This window comes from Lutra lutra, chromosome 15 (assembly GCF_902655055.1).
Source record: "Lutra lutra chromosome 15, mLutLut1.2, whole genome shotgun sequence".
NCBI classification, from domain to species: Eukaryota; Metazoa; Chordata; class Mammalia; order Carnivora; family Mustelidae; genus Lutra; species Lutra lutra.
The window spans coordinates 16,840,159-16,854,032 of NC_062292.1; the positions used below are offsets into that span (position 1 = coordinate 16,840,159).

At 35.4% G+C, this 13,874-nt stretch overlaps 1 protein-coding gene and 1 pseudogene across 1 annotated transcript in view; both read left to right on the forward strand.

The window, feature by feature from the left end:
• The window catches only part of XPR1 (xenotropic and polytropic retrovirus receptor 1), a 221,149-nt gene that overhangs the window by 92,162 nt on the left and 115,113 nt on the right, over positions 1-13,874 (forward strand). The window lies entirely within an intron of this gene.
• Positions 2,255-2,885, forward strand: LOC125085784 (cullin-4A-like; annotated as a pseudogene).

The window sequence follows — 13,874 nt, forward strand, 5'->3', positions numbered from 1 at the left end:
TACACAGAAAAATAGAGATTTTTTAGTCATAAGAGATAAGAAGGCTGGCCAGTCCCTCAGTTGTGATGGCTTTCCACTTCACAGAAAGCATACCTCTATTAAGATTTCTGTGAGTAGGTCCCTAGCTTTCCAACCAAAACTCTATGTCCATGTAGTTGACTCTCCCTTATTAAAATGATTAGTGTCTGTTCTCTGAAATCAGAAGGACAGGAAAAATAGGTATACAGGGGCACCTGGCTGGCTCAGTCGGTTAAGCTCTACCTTCAGCTCAAGTCATGATCTCAGGGTCCTGGGATTGAGCCCGGCATGGGGCTGCCTGCTCAGCACGAGTCTTCTCCTCCCTCTCTATCTGCCCCTACCCCTTTGCTCCTGCGCTCTCACTTTCTCTTTTAAATAAATAAATAAATAAAATCTTTTTAAAAAAAGGGAAAAAAACTGGTATACACTCAAGTATTTACAAAGAAAAACATCCTTATATGACTTTTAATATTAAATTTTGGTATAAATTATATCTTTGATAACCTGGTATGATCCAGCACAGATTTAGAGTCTATTATACCTCAGCTTGAATCACAGTGTTAACATTTACCAACTGTGTGATCCTAAATAAATCACTGCTAACTTTTAGTTCCCTTGTTTGTGAAACATTTATATAGTATCCAGCCAATGGTGTCCTGGAGCTGGCTTGTAGCCCCCCTTATGGGGTTAATTGTTAGAATTTAGGTATCTTATGAACTGTTAAGCACAGCCTTCATTAAAAATTAAATTACACAAAATTTATAATTAAATTATGTTAAAAGCAAATGCAGTAGGGGCACCTGGGGGCACCTGAGGGCTTGACTCTTGGTTTCGCCTCAGGTCATGATCTCAGGTTTGTGAGATGGAGCTCCACGTGGGCCTCCACTTTTAGTGTGGAGTCTGCTTAAGACTTTTTCCTCCTCCTTCCTCCCCCTCTGTGCCTTCCCCTGCTCATGCACTTTCTCTCTCTAAAATAAAGAAATAAAATCTTTAAAAAAAAAAGGTGAAGACAATAAATGCTAAAAACTCATCACTTCCTAGTTACTTTTCTACATTGTACATTATATATGTCTATTATAGCTGTGTGGTGAAATATCATATAACAATGTGCTATTGCGTATATCTCTTCCCAGCTCTGTGTTCAGTGTTTTTTCAACTGTAGCTTGAAATGTGTCATGATTTATTCATACCACAGAAATTGGTAAATAGCACTAACCAGAGCTTGATTTATTGTTTTGTTGGATGTCTAGATTTAAGAAAGTGATGGAAAAATTAGCAGTAAAGCAGATTAAACTTAAAAGTTTGTTGTGTCTGGGGGGACCTGGATGTCACAGTTGGTTAAGCCTCTGACTCTTGGTTTTAGCTCAGGTTGTGATCTCAGCGTCATGGGATCGAGCCCCACCTCAGGCTTCCTGTTTAGGGTGGAGTCTGCTTGGGATTCTCTATCCCTCTCCCTCATCTCTCCTTACATGCACTCATGTGTGTCACGTTCTCTTTCCCTCTCTCTCTCGCTCTCAAATAAAATATTTTTTTTAAAAAGTTTTTTGTATCCATTGCCTGTTCTTGTTAGTAACACAAAAATTGAGGAAATATTCTAAACTATAGGCTTACTTCTTCTTTTTTTTTTTTTTTGGCTTACTTCATTTTATTGCATTTTACCTTACTGAGCTTCACAGATACTGCATTGTTTACAGATTGAAGGTTTGCGGCAATCCTGCATTAAGTGAGTTTACTGGCACTATTTTTTTCAACCGCATTCACTCACTTTATATCTTTGTGTCACATTTTGATTCTTGAGATATTTGAAACATTTTCATTATTATTATTTGAATTGCTTCAGTTTCATGATAAAACTTTATTGGATGAGGAGTTACTTCCTATGGATGAGCAAAGACAGTGGTTTCTTTAGATGGAATCTACTCCTGGTGAAGATGCTGTGAAGAATGTTGAAATGACAACAAAAGATTTTGAATATTATATAAACATAGTTGATAAAACAGTGGCAGGGTTTGGGAGCATTGACTCCCAATTTTTAAAGACGTTCTCCTGCAGGTAAAATCCTATCATGGCGTCATGTGCTACAGAGAAATCATTTGTGAAAGGAATAGTCAGTCAGTATGGCAAACTGCCATACTGCCGTTCTTATTTTAAGAATTGCCTGAGCTGTTGGGCAGTGGTAGTTGGGCGGCCAGTCAGGGGGGTTGGGGTAGTCTCCCACTGCTTCCTGGCTGCAACCATGGCTGACAAGACCCTTAGGAAGGCCAGCCACTCAGTGCTTGTTGGGCACACCCATGGCCTCACCACATCTGTGTCCCTCACAGTGGCCACCATCACCTCCAAACCTGGGCATAGCAGTGGCTCTAAGAAACTAGTGATCAAGAATTCTGAGAGAAGCCTAAATTGCCTGATAACTAATGTTCAGGACACCTGGCAGAAGCTTCTTGAGGCAGAAAAAGCCATACAAGTGGTATCTCCATCAGATAGAACTTGGAAAAACTACTAAGCTGTTGAAAATCTATTCTCACAAAGTTTCCTCAACACTCTACAAACAGCTGTGCCAGGTCTATGAAGATGATGTCCAAGCATAGATCGTTCAGTTTAGAGAAGACTCACCAGACAGTGTTTTAGTTTTAAAGAAGATTAGCACATGCTGGCAAGATCATTGCAGACAAATGATCATCATCAGAAATATTGTCCTCTTTTTTGCTTTGTACTTATGTACTTCAGAATTCCACGCTTCCTTCTGTCTGGAATATAGGACTGGAACTTTTAAGAAACCATATCATTAGTAATAAAATGGCTCAGAGTAAAAGTATTGGTGGAATTCTGCTATTAACAAGAAAGAAGCAGCAAAGCAGTGGCTAGAAGTTTATGAAAAGTCTGCTGAGTATGCTTTCTGACCTTAAGGTATATAAAGATTCATTTGACCTGAAATTTTTGGAAGAAATGAATTGTTTATATGCCGCAGAAGGCCAGAATATCCTAACCATGTAAGTTAGTGTTCAGAGGAAGAAGGAGATTGAGTAATCACATATTTAGACCACAGCACACAGAAACCACTGATTGCTTACACGGAGAAACAGCTACTCAGAGAACATTGAACAGCAGTTCTGTAGAAAGGGCTAGACCACCTCCTTGATGAGACCAGAGTGCCAACCTCACTCAGATATACCAGCCATTCAGCTGTGTGAAACATGGGCAGCAGTGTCTGCTGCAGCATTGGAGTGACTACATCAAGACTTTTGGGACAACAATTGTTATCAGTCCTGAAAAAGACAGAACTATGGTACAGGACCTGCTAGATTTTAAGGATCATGTGGACCATGTGATAGAAGTGTGCTTTTCGAGGAATGAGAAGTTCATCGCCTTGATGAAGGAATCCTTTGAAACATGTATCAACGAAAAGCCAAATAAACCCTCAGAACTGATAGCAAAGCACATTGATTCAAAATCAGGAGCAAGTAATAAGCAACAGATGAAGAGCTGGAGGGGATTCTTGACAAAGTAATGATAATATTCAGGTTCATTCATAGTAAAGATTTCTTTGAAGCCTTTTATAAAAAAGATTTAACAAAATGATTCCTCATTGGGAAAAGTGCCTCAGTAGATGGTGAAGAATCTGTCAAGTTTAGTCGTCAAAACTAGAGCATGAATGTGGTGCTGCTTTCACTAGCAAGCTGGAAGGCATGTTCAAGGACATGGAACTCTCCAAGGACATCATGATTCTCTTCAAGCAGTATATGCAGAATCAGAGTGACCCAGGCTCTATAGATCTAACAGTGAATAGAATTATGATGGCATACTGACCAACATACACACCTATGGAAGTGCATTTAACTCTAGAAATGGTTAAATTTTAGAAAGTATTTAAGACATTTTATCTCAGAAATTAGCAATTAGTTCAGAGAGCACAGTGGTAGAAATCTTCAGTGGCAAATACATTGGGGAATGCTATTTTAAAAGCAAATTTAAGGAAGGAAAGAAGTTCCAGGTGTCCATCTTCTGGATACTGATGCTTCTCATATTCAGTGAAGGGGGTAGGTTTAGCTTTGAAGAAATCAAAAGGGCCATGAGAATAGAGGACAGTGAGCTGCAAAGAACATTACAGTCCCTGGCGTGTGGCAAAGCACGAGTTCTGGTTAAAGTCCCCAAAGGAAGGAAATGGAAGATGGGGACACATTCATGTTCAGTAGGGAATTCAAATACAAGTTGCTTTGAATAGCCAGATTGGGACGAAGGAAACCATTGAAGAATAAGTCAGTATCATTGATAGTGTTTCAGGAAAGACAGTATCAGATTGATTGTACTGTTGTCAGAATAATGAAGATGAGAAAGACTCTTCATCATAATCTTCTAGTTTCTGAATTGTATAATCAGTGAAATTTCCAGGAAAGCCTAGAGATTTAAAAAAGAATTGAATTTCTTATAGACAGACTATATGGAGAGAGATGATCACCACTACATGGCCTGACTTGGCCAGCTGCTTTCTCTCATTGAGACACTAGAATGTATCTTCAGAGCAGTGAAGCATTTCTGTCCTATTTCCAAGACTTCTGAGATTGAGCCAGCAGAAAGACTTTTGGATTAGAAAGAAAAGATGGTTCTTGGATCACCCTTCACAAGCTTAAGGGTTTGCAAACGGGCATATGTGTCTTTCCCTCCAGTTCTCCCTCTTAACTGTTTCGCTGCTTAAATTGCTTTTGTTGCTTTGTGCAGAATGACTTTGAGATTGGACAAGAAGATACTGGTTAAAAGAGGTTCCTTTTTAAGATATTTCTCTTGTGGCAGAAAGCTGGAAGTTTGGTTTGGTGTCTGTGTGTGCTCATGAATGCATAGTTAAAAAGACCCTCTGTGCTGCGTTCATGGGCTACAGAGATGACTGGTGTACTCCTGAAGGAGTACCCTGCTCTCTTAGTTTTGGGACACTTAGTTTAGAAACAAGAGTCCTTTGTTGGCAGACATTGGGAAGAAACAATGTCAAAAGCTGGGTAATCAATTATGCAACATAAATATTGGCATCTGTTTGTTTCCTTTATGTTCCATACATTTTAAACTATGATGACTGACGTTTTGGAGCAACGTTTCTCAATGAGACCTCTGGTGTGTTGAGACAACACTGGATCAGGTCTTCTTGCTGTGGTGAACCATGAGCATCTTTGTTCTACTTCCGCTGAGTTGTTTTGTGGGTTTTCCGTTTAGGAGTTTGGAAGATAGTGTGTTTGTGTTTACACGTTTCTGAGACTGAGTCTAGCAGGCCCCCTGTTTTTTGCACTGGGGTAACTGCTATTTGATTCTTTTCACTGCGTTGTTTGTACGATTGCTTTAGTAAAGTTTGTTTTAAGAGTTATGCCGCTCTTCTTTGTGCTATAACCACTGTAAAAAGTGTTATAAGAGACTTAAAGCCTTGATACTGTGAAGTAAAAGTTATTTTATTAAAAGATTAAAAGGATTTTGTTGGCACTGGTTTCATGTTTTGTGTATATATAGGTGCCATAACTGTAACAAAAATACTTTTCTAGTAGCATTTAAGAGTAATTACACAATAGTATACTCCATTTTGATTCAAAGGTACCAAAGGAATTTTTATCATGGTATAAATGTTTAAAGCAGTATTTTCTGGAATATACCAAGTTTATATAATTGGGTTTTATGCTAAATTATTAAAAAATTTCTCCCTTTTAGAAACTTGCATGTTTAAAATATGACATTTTATGGGTTTCCTTGTGAAAATCCTCACAATATAAGTAGTCATTATTTCTATATTTGTAAATTTTCATTTGTGAGTTCTATAGTATGTGGTCTATAAAAGACCAAACAGATTTTTATTTCTTAAATTTTATGTTCATTGTCTTTAGAGATTGTTAATATTGTAATTTAATATAAAATACTCTGAACAAAATTAGTTTAATTGGCCTTAAAAAAATAAAAGAATTGCCTGAGCCACCCCAACCTCCAGCAACTACAATCCTGATCAGTCAGCAGCCATCAACACTGAAGTAAGATCTTCCACCAGCAAAAAGATACAACTTGCTGAAAGCTCATTTTTTAGATATAAAGTATTTTAATTAAGGTATGTACATTAATTTTTTTAAAGGCATAATGCTATCTCACATTTAAATAGACTATAGTATAGTATAAACCTAATTATATGTACTGGGGAACCAAAACATTCATTTGACTTGCTTGTTTGCAATATTAATTTTATTGGCAGTAGTCTGGAACCAAACCCTCCAAGGTGTACACGTATTATCTAATTCAGCAAAGAGGTTGCTTATATCATTGATGAATAAGTGAGGTTATGACATATATCATTGTTTCACTTTCCTTTTATTATTTAATGTAAATGAAAATATCAAATAACAATAAGATTGGCATAATATTCATTTATCCGTTGCAGTCCTAAGTTGGCTTCTCAAGAGTTTGGCAAAATCAGTAGAGCATTGTGTGAGAATTAGTTGGCTCTAAGAAATTCACAATAAAGAGTATTGTATATTTAATTATAATTTCAAAATTGTGTCCTACAGCCTTCAAAATTTATAACAAACACACATTTCATACATACACCCCTGAGGGCTGATTGTTAAACATTTATCAGCACACCACTGTGTCTGGCACAGAACTAGCATTCATTAAATGCTGCTTTCTCTTCTCCTTTACTCCCCTTTGGCCTTTTCAAATAGAATCAAAATATCTGCCATACTTTGTGTAATCAGGGTTGGTGATAAAAATAGCACAATAGCACTGACTTTAACTTCATGGCTATTATATTCTTTAGTATTATCATTTTCACCAGTATTAAAACATATCTTAGTTAGAAAGACAAATGAAGATTTGAGGGAGTATGGTTTTCTTTTGAATTCTGTTGCTGGGAGCTTTAGGTAAAAATACCAATACCCAATTATATTTCAAAGAGGGACATTAGAAGCATAAGGAATATATAGTATGTATTGAATATCGAAAAGCAACTATGGATCATAGCACTTGTCAACATTTTCTTGAAAATGTTTTCCTACGAGTAATTTAAATTTTTGCTTTTATTTTAAAACTTTTTGTTCTTTATCTCCCTTCTGTCCCCCTTTTGCTTCAGTAAGGAAATGATCTTATTTAAAAAAAAAAAATTAACACTGGTTACAGTCACAGACTGATTTTCTTTCACTCCAAAGGTGAATTATGGATTCTTTGACAACCTTATATTTTCTGTCATTATGATGATTTTTGTTCCCATTTTTAGTCTGGAATAACACATTTTTTAAAGCTCCCGTTTGACAGGTTCTTGGTTTTTTGTTCTTTTTTTCCTTACACATTAAGAGTATATTGTAGGGGTCATATAGTTACTCTTCTCACTTCCCCTACCTTTGTCTATTTTAAATAAAAGAAAACCAGCTGTATTTCTGTAGTGCATAGCTGATTGCTTTCAAACCTCCCAAAGGAGACAAACTAATTGCTAAACATTGAGAAGATGAAATGTTGAGATACCTTTCTGTGTGGATTTAATAGTTACTAATCACAGAACAGTAAGCCTTTACACGTTTTAATCCTATTACTTCCAGAAGAATAACATAGAGTAATAGTGTTTCCTCCTCACGTATGTTTGCAAATATATACAGGAAGGATTGAATTATGTTGGCATCTTTGTAGAAAACTAAGTGACCATACGTATGTGGGTCTCTTTCTGAGCCCTCTGTTCTATTCCACAGGGCTTATCATTCTGCCACTATAGCACTTGTCTTTATTACTATAGCTTCATAGTAAGTCTTGAAATCAGACAGTATACATGTTCCAGCTTTTCCCTTCATTTTCAGAATTGTTTGGCCATTCTAGGCTTATTGCATTTTTAAATAAATTTTAAAATTTTGTCAAGTCTTGTAAAGAAAAAAAACCTGCTGGGATTTTGATTGTGATTGCTTTGAATTTGTAAATCATTTTGGTGAGAACTGACATATTAACAATGTTGAACTTATAATCCATGAACATGATGTATTTCTGCATTTATTTAAGTCTTGTTTACTTTGTCTTTGCAACGTTTTTAGTTTTCCCGGTAGTTTTAGTCCTCCACACTTTTTTACCTCTATGCTTTTATATACAGATCTTGCATATATTTTGCCCAGTCTATCCCTAAGTATTTCATATATTTTTAAAAGATTTTATTTATTTATTTGACAGAGATTACAAGTTGGCAGAAAGGCAGGCAGAGAAAGAGGAGGAAGCAGGCTCTTGAGCTCAATCCCAGGACGCTGGGATCATGACCTGAGCCAAAGGCAGAGGCTTTAACCCACTGAGCCACCCAGGCGCCCCAATATTTCATATTTTTGATGTTATCATAGATGATACTATTTTTAACTTTTATTTTCTAATCATTTGTTGATAGAATATAGAAACACAGTGGAATTTCCTGGTTAAGTTCACTGTGCTTATAGATTTCTAAAGATATGGTACATACACATTATGTTGTCTGTGAATAAAAACAGTATTAGTTTTTTTCATTTCTGATCCATGTGCCTCTGTGTTTTTTTTTTTTACAATTGTTAACCTGCAAGCTACAAGGCATTCCTTATTCATTTATGTATTTTTGTCTAATCATTAGTAACTTTTAAATTTGAGATCATAATTACCAATTTCTTGCTATTAGTAAATAGAGGAACTCTTTGGTATAGCTTTTTTAATAAGGCAAGTCATTCAAAACATGTCTTTCATATCAGTACTTAGTAAATAAAACTTGGAATGAAGGTATTAGAAAATGTAAGTTTCTGATTTTTTACAGAAAACTGAAGCTATTTCTTCGAAGCTTCTTTTAAGCTACATCTTTTATCTGCTACTATTTAAAAATTTAAGACATATTTTATATTAGTAGATTTATTTTCTGAGCCAAGTAAGATTTACTTATAGAACAGCCAAATCTGCTGATAGCATTTTAAAATTTTGTGTGTTCTTACATAATACAGTTGTCAGGATGCATTACAGTTTTGTACATTTCCTGGAAATTAAAGGTAGGTCACTTTCAGAGGTAGAATAGTTTAAATGAACTAATAGTTCACTTTGCAGTGTCAGACCCTCTTTCGTGTAAAATTGAAAGAGCAGATAGCAATAATCATTGAAATAAATCTCATCAGTATGTCTATAATTTTAAATGTATAAGGGATGTTGAGCTCATCTTTCCTATAGACTGTTGAAATTTGTTTCCATCAAGGAGGAAGGAGAAAGGAAGAGTTAATGTCTAAAGGGAATAAATGTCGTCCATAAGTCTGGGGATATGAGCTTGGACCCTTATAAATATCGAAAGCAATGTAATGATAGTATCATCTATGACACTTAGTAATGGAAAAAGAGGAAGGAGGTAGTATGAGTATGAGAGAAAATAAGATTGAGGCTTCAAGTGAAAGTTGAATGTTTATTGTATTAATAATTAACATTTACTTGCAGACTTGAATGCTAACCTTGGCTGGCAGAAGATGCAATGGGATAGGAAAGGAATTTAGGTTATAAAGAAGAACTGAAGAAATATGACAAAATAAAGGATAGTAATTAGCTTAGATGACTAAATTTTTGAAAGTATTATTCTCTCTCTTAATATGGCTAAATTTCTTGGTTCTTTTGGTGTAGTTTCATCATAGAAGTTAAAATGATATGGATATGGAAGTTTACCAAAAAACATTAGACAATAATGGTATGTCCCTATTCTTTATGTTTTCTGAGAGCTTTAGCAGTAGAAACTTTTTACCAAAAGGCATATGAAACTTACTGGATTTTCAACTTCAATATGGAATACTATTGAAATACTGTTCCATACTATGGAAATATGATGAGAATACTATTACTATCATATTTCTTTGGAAATTTTTAGGAATTTCCTCATTGCTCTACCATACACCTTGGTTAAATAACTTGATTGTTGTGAAGAAGTTTGATTGACTATAATTTTAATTGAGGATTAACAGATCCTAGAGTCCAAACTCTTTCATAGACTGTGCCTCTGAAATGTCTTGATTGTGCAGTAAAATTGAGCAGTCTGTTATATTTTTTTTAAAAATACAGCAATTTCCAAATCATAGATCTCTGGCTTGTCACTAATTCTGATCACAAACATTATCAATGTACTTTTAAAGAATACTCAAAAATAAAAATGAAGGTAAGGTTACTGATAATGATTTTAGATGGACAGTGAACGGTAGAACTAAAAAATATACTCCAATTTGATATTAAAACATTAAGCCTTAGAAACTGATACAAGTACCATGTAGTAAAGAAGTATCAGGTATCTAAAAGTTCCTTTTAATGATGTAAAAACAAAAGCCCAAGATAGTTGTGTAGAAAAAACATTGTGTTAGCAGTGGAATCTGAATTTGAATTCTGACTCTGCCACTTAGTTGACTTTTGGCAAATCACTTGGAGCCTGACTTTGCTCTGTAAAAATGGTAATTGGGATTCTGACATTTCAAGATTCATGTGTGCAAGCCCTAGCACAAGACTCTAGCATAATGTAGATACTCAACAAATAATAACTGCATCTCTTTAAAAAACAAAATATAACAATTAGTACTTGATAAGGTAATCGTGTTTAAAAAGGCAGTACTGGGGGCGCCTGGGTGGCTCAGTGGGTTAAGCCGCTGCCTTCGGCTCAGGTCATGATCTCAGGGTCCTGGGATCGAGTCCCACATCTGGCTCTCTGCTCAGCAAGAAGCCTGCTTCCCTCTCTCTCTCTCTCTGCCTGCCTCTCCGTCTACTTGTGATCTCTCTCTGTCAAATAAAATAAATAAAATCTTTAAAAAATAAATAAATAAAAAGGCAGTACTGAAAATATTAGAACTGTCACTTCAGTTGCATTGCTAATAATCTAAGAGGAAGAGCAATTTTCCTCTTTTTGGTAGTAATATCATTTGTATTGTTATCAATTTGACTTATGTCTATATTTTTCTTTTTTTTTTTTTAAAGATTTTATAGTCCATCAAAATCTAAATAATCTTTACATTTCCATCAGCTCCAGCTAGTCTAATCTCCCTACATACACTGTGCTGATTTCAATATTCAGTTCCAGGACCTTATGTAAACTGTTTCTCTTATTTGTTTATATCTTGTCTGTTCTCTCCGACTTCTAGATTTTTCCTTACCTTCAAAAATCCAGATCAAGTTCCATCTGATACTACTTTCAAATATATGCCCCCTTTTCTGAACTTCTAATGTATTGATAGTATTGTGGGTTTTACCATTACATCATTCTTGTAATGGCATTTGTGGCATTAACTTACAGTTTTCAAGGAGATGATGAAACCTTGAAATCTAAAAGAAAGTAGAAAAAAAGGAAAAATAACCACAGAAAACAGAAGACTGCTAAGATACAGAGTTTAACTCACTGTGGTTATATAGCATTACCATTAATAGAATTGAGAGTAGAACTTAAAATTTTCTGTTTGCTGGTCCACAGTCCTTTTCATCGTGCCATTCCACTTCCCAATATTTAGTAGGTTACAACTTAATACTTGTTACCTTAATAGCTAGGAAGATTGCATTTGTTGGTGCTATAGACATACCCTAATGCTATGAGTTCAATGAGGCAAAAATGACTTTCCAAAAAACATTATATAGGTACATAACAGATGTTTTCTGGCAACTTGGTGATAATGGAAAGGAATGAAATTAAAATTAGGAGGAATGAGGATAGATTTGATAAATCTTATTACTTTTCTGATGTACACATCATAGTGTAATATTAAGGAGAGGAATGATGAATCTGGTGCATAATCAACATGCAGTAGGCATTTATTGGGTATTTTAATTGCCAAATATAATTCTATATAAGAGATAAACTTTAATGTTTCGGCCTCAGGTTTGAGATGTAAACTTAATAGGATATAATTTCAGAAAATTTTTAAAGAAATTGTCATTACTGTTAAGTATTTCTAGCAGTTTTTTTTTTAAACATTTTAGTGAAACTGTAATTTGAAAATAAATTATAGTAAATAAGGCTTATAGTGGCTTAAAACTAAAAGAGGGAAGAGGTGATTTCAGGGGGAAAAATCATCCATAAGTAAGTTTTCACTTTATATCCTACATTAACATGTTTATATCTTTTGCCCTTTATTTCTTATGTTGGGGTGAAAAAAATGAAGCAGTGTGCAAATGGATTACAAATGTATTGTTTTATAACTCCCTTTAACAGAAGTTTTATTCATAACCCTGTTTAATATAAGTTTTATCTGTTATCAAATAAATTTGCCCCCAGACATGGTGACGAAAGAGTCCTGATGCTGTATGTAGTTTCTGATGCTGAAGCTACAAATGCTCGACTCAAAAGGGAAAAAAAGCAAATTTTAAAGAACTTTCTCTTGTTTCCTTTTCTCTTAAGACCTTCCATTCTTCATTTGACCAAATTCTTGTTAGAACCTACAAATCAGGTGCTCCTAGATTACTCTGTTAGTTAAGTGTCCAGCTCTTGATTTCAGGTCAGGTCATGATGCCAGGGTTGTAAGATCCAGCCGTGCAGCAGGCTGTGGGCCCAGAGGGGAATCTGCTTGAGATTCTTGCCCTCTCCCTTTACCTTCTCCCTGCTCACGTTCTCTTTCTCTGTCTCAAATAAATCTTAAAAAAAAAAAAAAATACAAATCAGTTTTTGGATTTAAGAGGAAGAAGGAAGTCTTAGTAAGTTCCAAACACAATTTCTCTTTCCTATTTTTCAAAAAGAAAGAAGTTTTTGTATCTTTGTAATAAGCTTTGAAATACAGCATTAAAAAAAATTGAATTGCTGACAGTTTTAAAGCAGTATAAGTAGAAGAGCTTTAATAATAAGAAAAAGCTCCCACCTCCCACTCCTATTCAAATTCAGTAGGAAATTGAATTTAGATATCATAGGGATGACTGGTTAGAAAATAACTGAAATCTTATTCATTAAAAGGTAATGGGAATTGGGGGCGCCTGGGTGGCTCAGTGGGTTAAGCCGCTGCCTTCGGCTCAGGTCATGATCTCAGGGTCCTGGGATTGAGTCCCGCATCGGGCTCTCTGCTCAGCAGGGAGCCTGCTTCCCTTCCTCTCTCTCTGCCTGCCTCTCTGCCTACTTGTGATCTCTGTCTGTCAAATAAATAAAATCTTAAAAAAAAAAAAAGGTAATGGGAATTAATTGTAGTTTTCAAGGCACAATGAACTGTTAAAAGATGGATATATTTAGTCATTTTGATAGTGTAAGAATTGTAAAAATATGTAAAATCGTAATTTTCAGTGCATTTCTCTTTGTTGCAGATTCCTATAGAATATTAACTAGGTAAAAGTTGCCTGTGGCTTCTCATTGTATATATTATTTTTAAACAAGTATTTGTTGGTCTTTTAATGTAATAATTTCCAAATAGTTATAGGAGATAGGGAGTTAGAAAAACTTGCATGTCTGGCATAGTTAATATTTCTCCACTTCTTTCCAGATATATAGGCATTTGGGTTATGATAAAACTTTACTTGGGGGCACCTGGGTGGCTCAGTTGTTAAGCGTCTGCCTTTGGCTCAGGTCATGATCCAGGGCTCCTGGGATGGAGCCACACATCCAGCTTCCTGCTCAGTGGGAAGTCTGCTGCTCCCTCTCTCACTCCCCCTGCTTGTGTTTCCTCTTTCACTGTGTCTCTCTCTGTCAAGTAAATAAAATCTTAAAAAAACAAAAACAAAAACAACTTTGAGTTAATTCCTTACTTTTTAATGGTACTTTTACATTCATCAACTCATTGAGAACACTGAGAAACAGGGTATTGTAGCAGATAAGTTTGGCCCCAAGACCTGGACTGTAATCCTACTTATGCCACTAACTTGTGTACTTGTGTCCATGGACAACTTTCCTAATTCTTTAGGCTTATTTCTCCATTTTAAAACTGGGAATAAAAATA